The sequence below is a fragment of the Ambystoma mexicanum genome, chromosome 2p (assembly GCF_040938575.1).
Source record: "Ambystoma mexicanum isolate Mex_15411 chromosome 2p, UKY_AmexF1_1, whole genome shotgun sequence".
In the NCBI taxonomy this organism is placed as follows: Eukaryota; Metazoa; Chordata; class Amphibia; order Caudata; family Ambystomatidae; genus Ambystoma; species Ambystoma mexicanum.
Genome location: NC_090923.1, coordinates 525,838,166 through 525,854,716, shown reverse-complemented (window position 1 = coordinate 525,854,716; position 16,551 = coordinate 525,838,166). Strand labels below are relative to the sequence as shown.

The window sequence follows — 16,551 nt, the reverse complement described above, 5'->3', positions numbered from 1 at the left end:
TTCTTAGGCCTCAATGGTTTTTTGGTTAAGGACCACAGCACTCCATTCACCCCATCTATGAGAGGAGACAATCTTTTCAGGCAATCTGTCCCCATCAGAAATGGAATTTCACAAATAGATGTGATCAATACCTCTTGTTTCATTCTGTGCTTTCCTATTTTTATGTCAACCTCAGTTACACCTATGATGGGCACCTCCTCCCCATTAAAGTTATGCACTGGGCCTTGATTTGCCTTCACTGTGATCTGACTCTGTGGAGGCCTCCCTTCATTGATACTCTTTACCAGCTCCTTGGACATAATTGTGGCCTGTGCGCCAGTGTCAATCGTAGCGAAGGTGTGGCATTTTTCTTCTACAGTGATGGGTGCATAATATCTGTCCTCAACTTCCTCTAATACACATAAGAAATGTGAATTCTTACTGATTTCAGGGCTCACCTTTCTCAGGTCTTTTTCACTTTTGGCTAAGCACATTGGTAAATGAAAAGACATTTTTCCCTCCTTTTTACCCATTTCTGTGCGAGATATTTTATTCATTTCTCCATGATCAGAAGTTTTTTGGAGTGTGGCCACTGTTCGCCCATCCATCTGGGTAACATCAGAGACCACATTACAACCTTCCAACTGAACATGTGTAACAACATCATTCAGCAATTTGTCATTTTTTAATTCTGTGCATTTGTGATCATTTAGTGTAATACCAGCCCTTTCAGCCTCTTCAAAAATATGTGGCTCAAAGAATTCTTCAGGTGATTGACTTGTACCCTCCTTGTGAGTATTTCCTTTTTCTGTCTGTGTTTGGTCATTGTTTTGATTGCCCAGGGAAGGAGCTATGGCATCCCCACTTACTCCCTGTTCACTGGTACTCCCCATGCATGAGTCATTTTTCTTAAATCTGTCCCTTTGTTCTTTTGGAATTCCTAATGTTTCTTTTTCATTTGTGCAAATCTTTACTGTTTTATTTAGCTCTAAGTTAAACCGTACCTCTTTTTTAGAAGTATTTGCACTTTCTATCACAATTTCATTTACTGGTACTTTTATTTTTAATCCATTAGTCACCTCAGAGTTGTCATGCAAAATTATATCAGAGCAATCTGTCATTTTGGCACTGCGATTATCATGAGTACTTAGTCACTTTTCGGAAGCCCCCCGGTCATTGCTATGGCCATCAGCCCCCTCTTTGGAAGGTTGTTTTTGCGCTGTATAGAGCTTTCCTATTTGCTCAGCTAACATTTTCACTTGGGCCTCAAGGCACTGGAACCTTTCCATCTCTCTAGGATCCTCTTTCTGTGGCCTAGGTCGATATTGGTTGTTTTCCCCCTGATTGGATCTATTCTGATACCTCTCAGGTGATTGACGTCGGTTGGGATGGTTTCTGAACTCTTGATTCATTTGTGGAGGGGAGCGGGTTGCACCCATCCTTTGATTATAGTCCCCTGGTGGGGAATCATTGTACTGGCGTGGATTGTAGTTCACGTTTTGCCTCATGTCCTGTCTCTCAGATTGTGGGTACTGGCCCCTATGTTGATTTCCATTATCATTAAATCGATCCACATATCGGGGCCTATCCTGATTACCATATATCATGGTGTTGGGATCAAACCTACTCTGTGTCCCCAATGACTGGTAGGGACCATCATTTCTTTGATCTTGATTTTGTCTCTGGTTATTGTTCATACCTGCCATATCAGGCCGATATCTTACCCGGGGTCTATCCCCTAAATATCTAGGGCTGATGTAGCTCTCTCTATTACTAGGATCATGTGTTTGGAACATTGGTACAGGAAATGGCGATCTTTGTTGATTACCCCTTTGTTCAGGTGTCACATTATTTTTACCTTGGCTTTGAGCAGACTCAAGGGACATTTTGGCTGACCTGATTTCCATTACTGTGGCTGAGGGTTCTTTAGATTTAGGTCTAGTATCTTTCATTTTATCACTTTCTCTACCCTGACAATAGAGTACCTCATATAGCTTGGTGCTTTGATGTACAATCCATTCAAGGGACTTGTCACGGTCAAATTCACGGACCAATTGGGATATGATGTCTTTCTGTAGCCCATAGAAGTATGCGGTTTTAAACTCATTGGAATTTGAGTCAAAAGATACATCAAAGCGAGAGAATGCTCTTTTTAAGTCTTGTAAAAATTGGCGAGGGGATGTATTAGGTCCAGCAGTAATAGTGTACGCGACTTTCTTTGCCTCCTGCAATGACTGAAAAGGAGAAAAATGACGCCTAATTTCTTTTTCAAACTCCAGCCATGTCATATTCTGCTGTTCATTTAATCCCCTTATGATGCTGGCCGTCGGGGCATCTAAAGTTAAATGAAAATATTGTCTGTACTGTTCCTTAGGTATCTGGAGTGCTTTAAAAATGTCATGTACCGCTTCTAAGTGATCCTCAATGCAGCATTCACCTCCCTTTTTAAATGGTTTGATCAGGGCTTTAATGGATTTCATTATTTTTATGGGGCTACTTGTTGCAATGCATGGAATTGCACTATTTTGTGATTCAATCCTGTTTTCAGGTGTATGAGATTGGTGGCTGCCCCCAATGGGAGTATCAAATCCCCCAAGGGCGCTGCAACCAAGTTCAGTCACCGGCCCAGTCACTGGGGCACTAGCTCTTTGGGCAGAGCTAGAATTCACCTCCACTCCATTGAATGTGGTACCCTGCCGCCTCTCCTGGGACCTGGGAATGCACATTTGCTGTTCTAAGTCCTTACACTTTTTAAGGAGTCTAGTTGCTTCATTCTGCAAATAATTATTTTCATCGCTCATTTTATTAATCGCCTCCTGCATGTCGCACATTTGCATTTGGCATTCATTGAACTCTTTATTTCTTTTGTCTCTTTCTTGAATCATTTTAATCATTTCTTGTTCTGCACTCTGGAGATCACCTTCTTTTTCACAATGTTCTTTTTGTAAAATCTGCATTTCTGAAACAACCTCATCTTTATCCTGCCTAATGTGATCCACTAAGGCTTTTAAGTGTGTCAATTCTTGCTCACTATCTTCAAATTGTTTCTTGCTTTTGGATAACTGAGTATCAAAGTCTCTGCATTTTAATTGCATGTCTTTTTGGCATACATCCAATTCTGCTCTCAACATTTCCTGATTTTTACTTGCCCCCTCTAATTCAGTCTTTAACCTGTTAATTAGCTGAGTATCATTCTCTTGCATTCGCAGGGACTTGTTTAAAATAAACCATATTTTGCCGCATAGCCGTATTAAACAGTCTTTCTCTGCACTTTTATCGGCTGCATTCAATAATCTTGTAAGGCAGACCTGAATTATGCTGCCTTCTGCAAAAATATTGTCTAGTTTTTCTTTCTGCACCTCACCCTGAATGCGGTTACTCCAGTCTAACGTGCTATTCGAAGACCAATTCCCATGTGCAAATAACTTTGCCTCTAAATATTGCACTAGATCTGAGAATGTGGTTTCCCTTTGTGACATTCTGAAATTCGTTTTTAGTGGCACACTGCTATTATAAAATGGGTTCCCTTTAATGTGCAAATGGCAGTGTGAGACACGCTTGCCACGCCCAGTAGGTACTCTATGATCACTTTCCCGGCCAACGCACCATAAATATGTAGGGTATTTTGTGGAGATTTGGGGCCTGACGGTATTTTATTACCGCCGAAAAATAACTTAGCAATAATCACTCTTTGTATTCAGATTTGGCCATGTGCAACAATAATACAATGGACATGCATTATTTCAGCACCCAGACCTGCATATTTGGTATACGTGGTTGGTGGTATTTTGGTGAGCCTAATTCCCTTGTTTTATTTGTGGCCCCAATGTCCAGAATCCCTTATCTTTGCTTAGATTTTTCGTGTGATCACTAGAGAGACCGCAGACCTGCATTCTAGGAATACCACATTTCCAGTGATAGTGTTGGTGTGCCACCATGGGCGAACTCACTGACTTATTTACGACAGAGAGCTATATGTGGTAGTCTTGTGGTAATTTCCACTACCTTATATACGGTAGGGAGCTATGTTCAGAGAGTCTCTCTTCCCGTTGGCTCATGTACCTCCAACAAGCTATGCTACAGTCACTCACAATTATTCATACTGATTCTGACATGCACACATCTGTCTTAAAATGACCATTGCACTGTTTAAAAATCTCCCCACATCATCGGCATTGTAATGGTAAATAGAAAATAAAACACCCGTCTGTTTTCAAATATTTTCTGTATTATAAAAGCTGCATTTAGACACGATCTCATTCTTTACAGAAATAAATAAAATGGTACAGTCAAAGCATTGTCTATGACACACTGCAAAGAGCGTGGCGGAGAACAGAACTCAAATTGCAACATTGGTATTTGATTAAGACACGCACAGGAATCCTACACTGACTGCATATTACCGTACACACTCAGCTCCCACACTTCTCATTACCTTATCTTTTTAGTTGTTCTCTTTGTGAATGTGGCTCTCTTGGATTAACTCCAACAAAAAGGAACGCTTGCCTTCTCAAGCCGGGGTCATTGCCTGGAATTCTCAGCTTTTTCAGCTAGGAATGCCTCAGCCAGTGGAAAGGTTTTTCTTTCAGCTCCCCCCAATCTCGACTGCAGCAGGACACAGGAATCTGCATTCAGTCAGGACCCCACAGCCAGGTCTTCTCCCCAGTAGTGCAGAAAGATGTCTGCCTGTCTTTTTCCCTGATACTGCCCACTAAAACTTTCCTCTCAGCCCTCTGTATGACGTGTCCCAATGAAATCCATCATCTCTCATCCTCCTACTCTTCAACAATAGCTTCGCTTATACATTTGCAATTGTTGCAAATCTGACTTCCTTCTCCTGCAGTTACTGTGCACAAAAACACAGAGAATCAGGCAGAGAAGAGAAGAAAAAAAAATCTGCACACGCATTTAAATGGTTTTCAGAGTATGCCTAATTCTGCAGTGGAGAACACATTTTATTAGTGGGTTATGTTAAATAAGGTTTTATTAGTCAGGTTAATTGTTAATAGGTTAGCTGTTAATTTTCAAATGTGTCTCTAGCAATATAGGCATTTCAGGTGAAAAATAGTGTGCATTTTTAAATGAGCACGTGTGCTTTTAACTGTAAAAATAGATTTGCATCTTATATGTTAAAATCGTTTTTGACTGAATAGCCTGTCTTTCCTTGTTAATCTGGCAACCCATATAGCAATGCACCGCACCCTTGTGGTGGTGCTGCAAAAAAATGTGCTACTTGTGCAGTATTACTGTACTCTGTACTGTAACACGCCAAATATCCTTACAGGAGTGACAAAAAAAAACAGACCAAGCAGAATGTGTTAAGATGTGTTATCGTCTGGTTGTAACAGGCTTAAGTCCCATCCCTTACGGAAAGGGAGGCGCATCATTCTTTGGTGTGTCGGCAAGAAGACGGAGAATGCTTCCCAAACTGGGATATGTAAAGCATGGCACTGGTCCTCTGTGTATTCCCTTCCAGATGGCAGGCACCCATGACTTGATAGCCCCCCATAACCCTGCCATCTTGCCATATTTCATGTGACGGCTGCGGCACCCTGCCCTGTATCCCCATTCCCTGGAAGGAGGGAGGGACACCAACGCGGATACAAACTACAGAACCATAAGTGCCTGGGTTGACGGTGTCCAAAGCGCAATGCTGGCCATTCATTGGCCCCTTGATGCTTGAGGCCTCTGTTAATCTCGTTAGAGGATTCAATGCATAATACTACCGTGGAGAGTAATAGTCATTTAAATGCAGTGCATGTGAAGAATAATAGATCTGTTGTCATAGCGCCAGTTTAAAGGTGTCAGTATCGGTCGTCAGCGTCAGTACCGGTCTGCAAGGATGCTTGCAGAATGTTCTCTTAAAGTTTAGGCCTAGGATTTCTTCTTACTTTCTTTCGCCACAATGTACTGGGGTTACATCCTGACCTCCAGGCAAGATGAACTGATGGATGCCATCATTGTACACATTTTGTTGTAACAGGAGAGCCACAGGTAACAGGTATCTGAATACGATCTTGATTGTTAAGGATCGGGTTGGTTAGGGGGGAAGAGGGAGAGTGGGTGGCCAGAGTGGTAGACAATAGATAATGGACAGGCAAGAGCAGCTGCAGAAGATTGGTTACATGAGTAAAAGAACAAAGTAGTAGAGATTTAGCAATGGCCCGCTAATTTAGATTGCATGTACATGGGGTCATACAAAACAGAACTGGCTTACTGTATATGGAAACTTGTCAAACCCTGTATCTCTCTATAGTATGAACACACCACAGAGACACAGCTGTAACTGGTCCCACCGGGTCTGTTAATGCCAGAATAAACAGGGCCATACGGTCAAGAGTAATGTGTTTGATCAATTAAAGAGGGCTAATCCCTAGAACATGGGTTATTTGCAGATAGAGCGCAGCAGCTAGTAAGGTGTTACTAGTCTTTCACATTCCAAAGGCAGTCACTCAGGAAGCCGCTTAGGACAGGATTTACAGCAGATTATAATTTGACAGAAACCGTCAACAGAAATACAACGAGGTTAAGTCAACTCAAGAATGTAGAATGATAGGAGAATAGATTGAGACAAGAAATCATACGTGTTGTATCAATTTCCCTATAAGGAGGAACTGTGTTATCAATGAAAGGAGAAGGCCACCTGATCTAACTCATTATTGGACACGTAAGGTGTTTAAGAGGATATTAAGAACAGCTAGTATGCCTAAGGACTAATCTAGGACATATACATTTCAGGCAGTATGAGGCACAGTGCTCAGTGGAATTAATAACAGGGGCCCCTTCCATCATGAGTGGTTTTAAGGAAAGATATTAGGTAGTGTTTTCAGGCAATGTCAGGGGAGCTAAAAGAATGGGCACCCTGGTTGAAATCAGTACTGGAGGAAGTTGAGAGGAACACCTGCAATCATGACATTTAAGAGTGACCTTTAACATTCACAAATCAATGATGCAGGTAACCGTACATCAGCAAAATGCAGGTGAGCTAACTACTGCTATCCTCTTTACATCAAAAACATATAGCAGTATTATATCTGAGGCTGTAGGCAACGTGGAATCCAACCACAGTTAATGTCCTGTGTAAATAGCCAGAATTAGGCATATTTGCCGGGAAGCTTAAGGCGGAACGAAAATCACAGAACAAACATGGTGACCAGAGAGTGGCATCCCAAAAAGAAGATGCTGGGTATGATAGGTTGTGCTGTGGGGATCCCTGAATGAGAGTTGGAGGCCATGGATTCTTGCAGGAATTAGGTTTTCCCAAGCTCCATGCATGCATGTTAGTAGCCTGGGGATGCAGTGCAGGGAGAGAGATTTATAGAAGGGAGAGAGTGGGTTGCAGAGGGTCTTCAGCTAGGGGAGGGCCAATGGCTAAAGAGGACTATGAGTGGATGTGGGTGGATGCAAAGTTGGTCCAGGAGGGTGGATTCAAACAAAAGGAGAGGCCTCAGGATGGGTGGCATAGAAGGCACAGATGAGGGATAACGGTGGGAGCTACGAAGGTGTAGATGGATGGATGCCCATTGAAGGTCATCAGAGATTATGGGGTGGAAGGTAGCGGATTCAAAGGATGTGGGGGCATGCTGGGAAATAGGGGTGGAGGAGCAAGGAAACCAAAGCGGAAAGGAAATTTGGAGCAAGGGTAGGAATAGGCAGTAAGTGGTAGTGGGAGAGAAGAATTAGATTTACATAGCGCAAGCATAGGTGGGTGGATTGCAGTCTTAGTTGGTAGAAGGGTGGCCTCATGGAGCAGAGGGTGAGCTCAGCAAAGAGAGTGAGAGGCTATTTCTTTGGCAGGCCCTGTATGGCAAGCTGCCATCTTGGAGTGTTACAGCCATCAGAGTGGACAAAGGATTTTCATGCACCATTTCGTCTATGAACTCTCACCTGGTAAGCACACATTCAGGTGAGCTGGCCACAGTGTCACAGGCATCTTTTTTTGCTGGGCCAACAGGTGGCTCTGAAGTGGGAACCAGCATTCTAAGTAGTTCAGGATTAGTGGTGGCCAGTGATTAAGTTCACTTAAGAGACATTTCTCCCCTCTCAAATGAGTGTGAGTGACTAAGCATAGATAGGGAGCGATACGAAATGTAAGGTATTTGGGTTGATTCTGAACCCAAGACTATATTTGATAAAATTGGTTAAGATTGTGCATTTTACTGCCCATTTATTTTTAGAAAAATGAGGTCAAAAGATATACAGTTTGCAATTGGTTCTCTAGGCTAACACATTAAATAATCCAATAAATGCAAGTCACCCACAGTACATGGGTGTATTTTACAATATTTTCATGACACCTGTGTCCACAATATATGCCAGGATTGTCACTGTAAATCCTTTTCATGATGTTACATCCACAGTTAACGGTAGCATTTCCCCTATAAATTGCATTCACATAGCTGCACCCATAATATATGCCAGCATTGCCATTGTAACTCACTTTTATGAAGCTTTGCACAATATTCCAGCAATGCCAATATAATTCGTTTTCTTTACTTTATTTCCTTTATTTCAACCCAAATAGGTCATAAACATCACATACAAAAATTACATCATAGACATAAGAGATGTATCATTTGTATCTACACAAAAGGAAACAGTACAATTTAAAATGTGTTAAAACATTAAACTATAAAAAGGCCCTACTAAGGGTCCGGTACCAATGGATCTCTCAATGGTAAAGCTAAAAATGAAGATCTCTTTTTCCAAGCCTGCAACAAAAATGTGATAGTTCACTTTCTCCCACAAAACAAGTTTCTCCTGATGTTGACATAGGCTGGACAGAACAGGATAAAGTGCACAGTGCTCTCTTCTTCCTTAAGACAAAAGGGACAAACTACTTGATTACTTGGGTCCCAGATGTACTTTAGACTAGCAAGGGTAATGTACCCATACGCAACTTCACATATAGGGCCTTCATTAACATCCCCTGCATACCATCCAGATAACCTTTAAAGCCAGGGGCAATTTTCCTGGATAGAAAGGGGGCCAAACTAGCTGAGCGTATAGGTTTCACCCTGGAATCTCTCTCCCATCTAACTACATTGACCTTTTTGAATAACACTTTGAAATTAGTTGGGCCCGATTTGGGCTCCAGCCAGTAGCCTTCCATCCCCATGGCAACCACCTCTTTTCTTATGGCTCAAACCCAGGGTAGATCACGCCCTCCCGGATGAGTCAGAACATCCCTAACAGCACTTCTATAGTGATCCAGATGACCATTTAACCATACACTAGCCCATAGGGATACTGGCCTTGTTCGACAGACAAAGCCAATGCCCTGTAAACCCAATTCCCACAAACAACGGGATATTGGGCGCATTGGCCGCCTACCCTAATATGGACTTAATAAATGTCAATTCCGCCACCTGGAGCATGCATAAATTACACATGCTCTAGTGCTCGGACCCATAGTGCTGCCTCCCGTACCTGGCTCATATAAATCTGTAGTATTACACTGACCGGACTGAGCCTGGGGATGATCCTGGTCCGCTTATTACTGAACACCATTGACTGTGTTTTCTGCATGTTTATTGTGAGCCCATTTTCCTCGCAAAAACTTTCAAAGGTTGGCAGTTGTGTTTGGAGACCCCTATGAGTCAGTGAGAAGAGAACCGCTTCATCTGCAAATAGGAGAATAGGTATTGGCTTGCATGCAAGCGATGGGGCATTGTTCTTCTTGCCCACCAGGTGATCAATAACCACATTAATAAAGAGGCAAAACAAGATGAGTGCAAGGGCACAGACCTGTCTGATGCCCACATCCATTTTAATTCTTGAAGATGTCTGGCCATTTGGTGAGTACCTCATTATAGCCCCGTTATTATTATAAAGTGACTGTATGCCTCTTAGAATACCGTTAGGAAGACCCTTATTAATCAGCGCTCTCCAGTCTCGCATTGGGTCCACTATCAAATGCAGTCTTCAAATCCACAAAAACTGCATATATGTTAATTGCTTTTAATGCCACATACTTGTCCAAAATCAGCTGGAGCCTCAGTACTTGATCTACTGGGCTGATACCGCACTGTAAGCCAGCCTGCAGATGATGCAAAGCCCCCACCTCAATGCTGCATGCCATTAAAGGCCCAAAGACCGCCCTGGCAAACACCTTGTCAGCTGCATCCAGGAGGGAGATGGGTCTGTAGTTAGCTGGACATCCCCTATCCCATTTCTTGAAAATGGGGACCATGATTGCTTGGGTCCATGAGTAGGGCACCCTATTGTCTGCAATATAAACATTAAAGAACTTGTGCAAATACAGAAGCCATATGGTCACCTCCTGTCTATATTACTCTGCCGGGACCATATCCGGACCCACCACTTTCCCCAGTTTCTGCGATAATAGGGCAACCTTAATGTCACATATGGTCAGCACGTGGGGAGCAGTGTCCCCCAACCCAGCCGCTCCAGAGACTGCACCAGGGTCCAGCAGAGGGGCCTGGCTTGCTGCCTTGTAGAGGCTTTCAAAGTGGTCAACCCAGACTGCCTCTGGGATACTTCCCACTGGTAGATTCCGACTGCTGCTCTTCCCTACTTCAAGGAGGTGCCAGGAACTTCTAGAGTTGCCAGACTTAGATGCCTGAAGAAGATTGTCCCAGAGTTGATCCGAGTATGCCACCTTCTTAACCTTAAGTAGTTTTGTGGTATAGGGCCCTTGTAGTGACCAGCTCCCCACGGCCCTTAGCCTGCTTGATCAATGCCCTTTTAGCGGCGCAGCTCTCACCGTCACACCATAAAGTGGTACGAACAGCCCTTCTACTCATGCATTGCCCTACAGCACTCACAATCCCTTCATGCACTTGAATGAGTTGATCAGCGTTGTTAACTGCAATGCTACAAAAAAGCTCAAGGAGAGGCATGATGCTTGCGTATATACCTGGTAATTTCGATTCTTGGTCTAGTAAGTGCCACTTTATGGGACACCTGGCACTACCCCTAGGCTCAGTTAGGCTCAGTTAGAATCGTTTTATGCCCATGAGCCTCTCTCCCTGCACCAAACAATTTCCCTAGTACAATGGGATTGTGGTCACTTTCTGGCCTCTTTAGCCCACACAAATCTTGCAGGTAACCCCAAGATTCCACATTCACCAGGATGTAATCAATCAGACTACATTTGGGTACATACTATATGTTATACTAGCCGGGCAATCGCTTGGGAATCTGCCATTGCAGGCCCTGAGACCCAGCTGCAAGAACAATTTCCTTGGCAGGTCTATACACTCTTTTTGAATGTTCTGCCACCAGGTCCCCCAAACCCCATCTTTAGTCCTCCTAGTCCATGATCCCTTCCATTATATCAAGTGGTTCCAATTGGAGATTTAAATCACCACAAATAATATTTTTTATCGAACCAGCGTGACTTTCCCTCCATTTAGTCACTCTTTCTTCCAAAAATTATAGCAGGGGATTACTTGTGGCGGCATCATGGTGATTATAGAAGTTAATAAACAACAAGATAAACCCATCAAGAAAACGTATTTGAATTTTTATGTAATCACCAGGAAGACATACATATTGTTGAAAATATTTGTATATTAACCGACAGTTTAAACCCACCACGTGGGCACCCTTTCTTTCCCTTTAAAGCTGGTAGGTTAAATGATACAAAGCCCTGGATATCGTGGGCCACCAATGACCATGTCTCTTGCAGGGCTATATCATAAGAATGTACCAGACCCAGCTACGCAGGGTCCACCATGTACTTCTGAATGCCTGCTATGTTCCATGATATCACCCGCATTGATTCCAATGGCCTAGGCAAGGAGGCTGAAGATAATTGTACAAACTTAAAATCACACCCAGAACCATTGGTCAGTGTTACACCAGAAGCCATGTCATTGGTTATTCAAATTCACAAAGTTTACGGCCCCAGATGTAGTCTCTCGGGTCCTACTTACTTCATTAGAGGAACATACACCTAGACTCAGCAAACTAAGCCTCTCAAGGGGATGGACCGCAATGAAATTAGACACCAGTGAGGTATACATAGTGTCTCTTAAACTGACTTCATCATGGATCTTGGCTGTTTGTTTGTGACATACTGTTACCTGAAAGCCCAACTTATACAGCATACATAAGCACAGATATAATATAGTGGCCACCAAAGGTGTTGCTAACTCAATGAAGACCCAATTTGTAGGGCTAGACCAGTTTGGAAGCTCGACACACAGTATGTTGGCATTAGTAATGGCCACAAGGCCCGGGATCCATCTCCATAAAGCCAACAGAAAGGACCTATTTAAGAATGGGCTCTCTGCTTTCGGGCTCATTTCCTCAATTCAAGGTGAAGTTCAGTGCCACAATCACTATGGCAAGAGTCTCAGGCAATAGATGGTAAAGCCGGATTCGGCCCGGGAAATGGAGGCGTTGGTGCGTCCAATCGCTGCAATGGACCAGACGTTGCAGTGGGAGGATCCTAAGGTACAGATATAAGATATAAGATGGTTTTGTGTATGGCTCTTATTGTTTGGCTCCATATCCACTGTTACTGGCATAGATGGTGCCACAGGAGCTGGCGGAAGGCAAAGCCAAGAGTCAATGGGCCCACGCAGGGCAACCTTCCTAGTTGTACCGTACCCCTGGTCCCTAGTAACCAGCACGTAATTAGATGTCCTGATGGATTCATGAAGATGTGCCAGCATGTGTTGGCATTGCCAATGTATATCACTTGTATGATACCGCACCCACAAAATGTCAGCATACATATTGCATCTGTGTGATTTGTTCGAGTTAATTTGATTGTGGTGGAAATTATCAAAAAGGTTTTTCTTTTTTGGTAGTTTTTGCTGCAAATATATGCCGTTGGAGACCCCCCGCAGCACCCCCCAAAGCCCCATATTAATTATTACCCTGAACACCCCCCCACATATATTTGCAGCAAAAATGTTCACCCAAATGTTCGATCAAATCCTCCACGAGCAAATCAGCTATGGTCAAATTGGGTAATACCTTTATATTTGTAAACCACTTTGATGTTCCACCGACAATGCATATTTTTATGAACCTTCACACACAAGATATGCCATTATTATCACTGTAAGTCACTTTCCAAGGTCCACAGTTCTGCCCTCATATATTGTGAGCACAGCTCCATGAAAATGATATACAGTGGCAACACTGCTGTATAGTGTGGGTGTATCTTCATGAAAGTGATTTGCAATAGCAATGCTGGCGTGTATTGTAGCACAGCACCACTATACTGCAGCCAAAGACAAAAAGCGACAGCGCCTATGCATTGCGAACCAGTGGTCCATCATCAGGGCATACTGCTGGCTTATAGAACGCGCATGGTGATAAGGGTGTTCCTACGTGTCATAATCATCAACTGCCCATCTTCCTGCGCACCCGGTGCTGTGTGATTGCCAAGGAAAGCAAAAAGTCAATCAAGGTGCATGTCGTGACCAACTGCTTCCACTGCTGTGAAAGCTGGGGGGGGGTGTTCATTCGACTCACCTATGGACCACTAGTCCGTAATGCATAGGCGTTGTATATTTCTGCCATTGACCATAGTATAGTGATCAACACATTGAATACAGCATTGTTTTGTCTCAACATGAATCTGTAGTCATGTACTTTTTTCAACCTATGAATACAACAAGATCACTGACACCATTAACGTACATTGCTCTGGCTCTTTAGCTAGGCTAAGGGTGTGCAACCCACACCACTAGCTTTCACTAGCCAAGGTCCACAGTTGTGCCATTATCTTGAATGCCCTGTGCAGAGGCATTTTCCAATGGGTATGCACCCCTCACTTTGACATTAACCAGAATAACCAATAAACAATTTGAATAACGAACCCGCCTATAGCGTTGCCCACTCACACCTAGAATTTCTGCTCACAATGTATGAGAGCATGGTCCCTATCACTTTGATTATGTTGTGTACATAATGTTTGCTGCCATTTTCTCATTGTAACTAATGTTCATGGTGTGCCCATCCCCGCAGAAAAAGAACATGCATGTCTCACACTTTCTGCATTCATATTTTCTTATTACAGAAGAAGTGCTCCATCAAGCGGTAGCTCAGAAGCTCCATCGAGTGGCAACCCACTGGGACTCAGGGGTAGAACTGGGACTGAATGGGCCCAAGGGGGGGTGACCACTCTCTCGTCCACTCTCTGGCTATGCGACTGACCAGGCGCAGATTTGCACTGTGACAGCGCAGAGAGAAGTCCCCTGTTCTGCTTTAAATATGTACTGCCATGGAGAGAGAGAGAGAGAGAGAGAGAGAGAGAGAGAGAGAGAGAGAGAGAGAGAGAGAGACGCCATACGCCATTCATAATAAGTGCCTATGATCAGCTGGACAGCCTTTGAATCTATACTAGTCAAGCATCATTCCTCCACCCGAGGTTTGCATCACAGCTGGTAAATTCTACTGTTTCAATGTGTTAAAATCGTGGCAAAAGTGTCTGTTTACGCAAAGAATCACGCAAAAAGGCTGTGGATTTGCCGTCGCAATCCATTTGATGGATGCGGGGGACACCCCAGCAACCCCTGCAGCCATTATACCATTTAAGATGTGCAGGGGACATCCCTGCAATCCTCCGCCCCCATCAAACGGTATAGTGGGTACACCTTTACCTGGTCAAACTACAGCATTTTTGCCGCGATCATTTATACAGGCGACTTTTTTGCCGCGATTTTATTGCTGCACACCACCCTACCTAGGTGATTGATAGGTCATACCAAGGTAGGAGGGGGACCTGAAAGCTTGAAACTTCTATTGCCAAATTAATATAAATGAGCTCTCCTGTGTGTCCTGGCTAGAATAAATATGCCAGAGAGGTTCCCAGGTATGAACTGAACGGGTTAAGGCTGTGTGTCACCGGCACCCAGAGACCCTTGATAGCTACAGCGTTAACTAGGAGAACTGACTGGGCTAGTCAGGCTGCAGTGGTGAAGACAGCATTTATATGAAAATCCTGCGGGATCACAATATTTAAGAACTAAAAAGGAATGCTGCACTGACAAATTAACTAAGCCTTGAGAGAAATAAAAATGAATATAATATTGCTTGCTTTGGACCTGCATTCTTTTGTAGTATGTGCATGTATTCACTAGTTGCAATTGGGTTAATTCCGACATGTACGCGTGTGTCTGTCTGTGTTTCTGTGTCTGTGTCTATTTAGGTGTATTCATATATATGTACAGTGAAAACAAAAGTTTCACTTAAAGTTACTAGCTATATAAAGTTGAAATCTTTAAACGTGCCATTGGTAAGGTTTAACCTATCCTTAAACATACAACCAACATTAAAACTGAAGCAGATTGCAAATAAAAGCAACATTAAAAGCACCATTGCTGAACCCTTAACTGAGCCTCTTTTTTTAATTGTTTTTAATGTGTTATGTTAATTTTTTTTATATTTTTTTATTAGCATTTGTTTTTAAAAATTAAACCTTATTGCTGTACATCACAAACCAATATACCACATGATCCTAATAAGAGTAAAATACAATGAAATGATACCTCATCTTCTCAGGGGACAACGCCCCCTTCATTATCATTTAAAGAAGAAAAAAACAGAAAAGAGAAAAAGAAAAGCACAATCTTAAAATATTTTGAACTTCCAAATATTGTTTCACCCTCTTTTTCTATTATTATGAATACTTCCCTCAGAAATGCCAATAGTGTCAATGTTAATAGAATGTTGTGCTTTATGAACTGATGTTGTGTGGGTGCTTTGTCTGGAGGTACACACGGGATGCACAAAAGACAATGGAATGGCGACAAAAGAAAAGTGAGGAAGCCAAAAACCTGTACATTCAAGGCTTAAGAAAATGCACCGCTCTATCTTTATGTTTCCATTGGAAGCTGCCGGGAAGGAACTATTCAGCACATTATCAGGCTGCTTCCCTGGACCCTCCTTAGCTGTGATCAAAACATTCCTAATTATGAAGATAACTGGTGCCTAATGAATGAGTCCTAGTCATGTATGTATCCCCATACTGTCAGAGCTGCTGAGCCAATGGATTCGGATCTGTATTTAATTAATTGTGAGTCATTTCATTCCGAACGATATGTTTTCTAGATGTGAGTAGAAAAGACAGTCGTGCAACCAGTTTGTATGGAATCTGCCTGCACTGCTCACTTTCAGAAGCACACATAATTTGAGTTATTTACCTGCAGGTGAGCTCTTTCTTTGCCATTCTCTCCACTTGTTGAGCTGCGGGCGCACATCCGCAACTGTTTTTCCTTGCTTGGCATCAGGCTCGCAGGGTCTCCTGTGCCCCCTACATTTTGCTCTGTTGTGGTTTCGAAGGGTGCTGCCTGACTCTGTGTTCTGATGACAACAATCCCTGAAGAGAGGGTTCAAGTTACTCGTGCTCCGCTGAATTCAGGAAGCTGCACCCAGCAGATGTCTTTGCTCTTGTGTTCGCAGGAGCTTGTCAGGTTACACAATCAATTTTCCAGATATCAGCCGGCGGTTCGTGGTGCTGCATTTGCTATTTAGCTGTACTCGCGAGAGCTCAGCACGTATACTGCTTGTGTTCAAGAACTGACAATAAGTACTGACATTACCCACATCATGTGCCACATTCTAAAAAAGAAATGCAAATAAAAAATG

At 43.0% G+C, this 16,551-nt stretch overlaps 1 protein-coding gene across 1 annotated transcript in view; it reads right to left on the bottom strand.

Annotated features, from left to right (window-relative positions):
• The window catches only part of LOC138565897 (putative leucine-rich repeat-containing protein DDB_G0290503), an 88,473-nt gene extending 72,263 nt beyond the window's left edge, over nucleotides 1-16,210 (bottom strand). Inside the window, exon 1 of the mRNA XM_069643033.1 lies at nucleotides 16,107-16,210. The gene's annotated coding sequence lies outside the window, so the exon portion shown is untranslated. The remainder of the gene's footprint in view (nucleotides 1-16,106) is intronic.
• Between the last annotated feature and the right edge of the window lie 341 nt (nucleotides 16,211-16,551).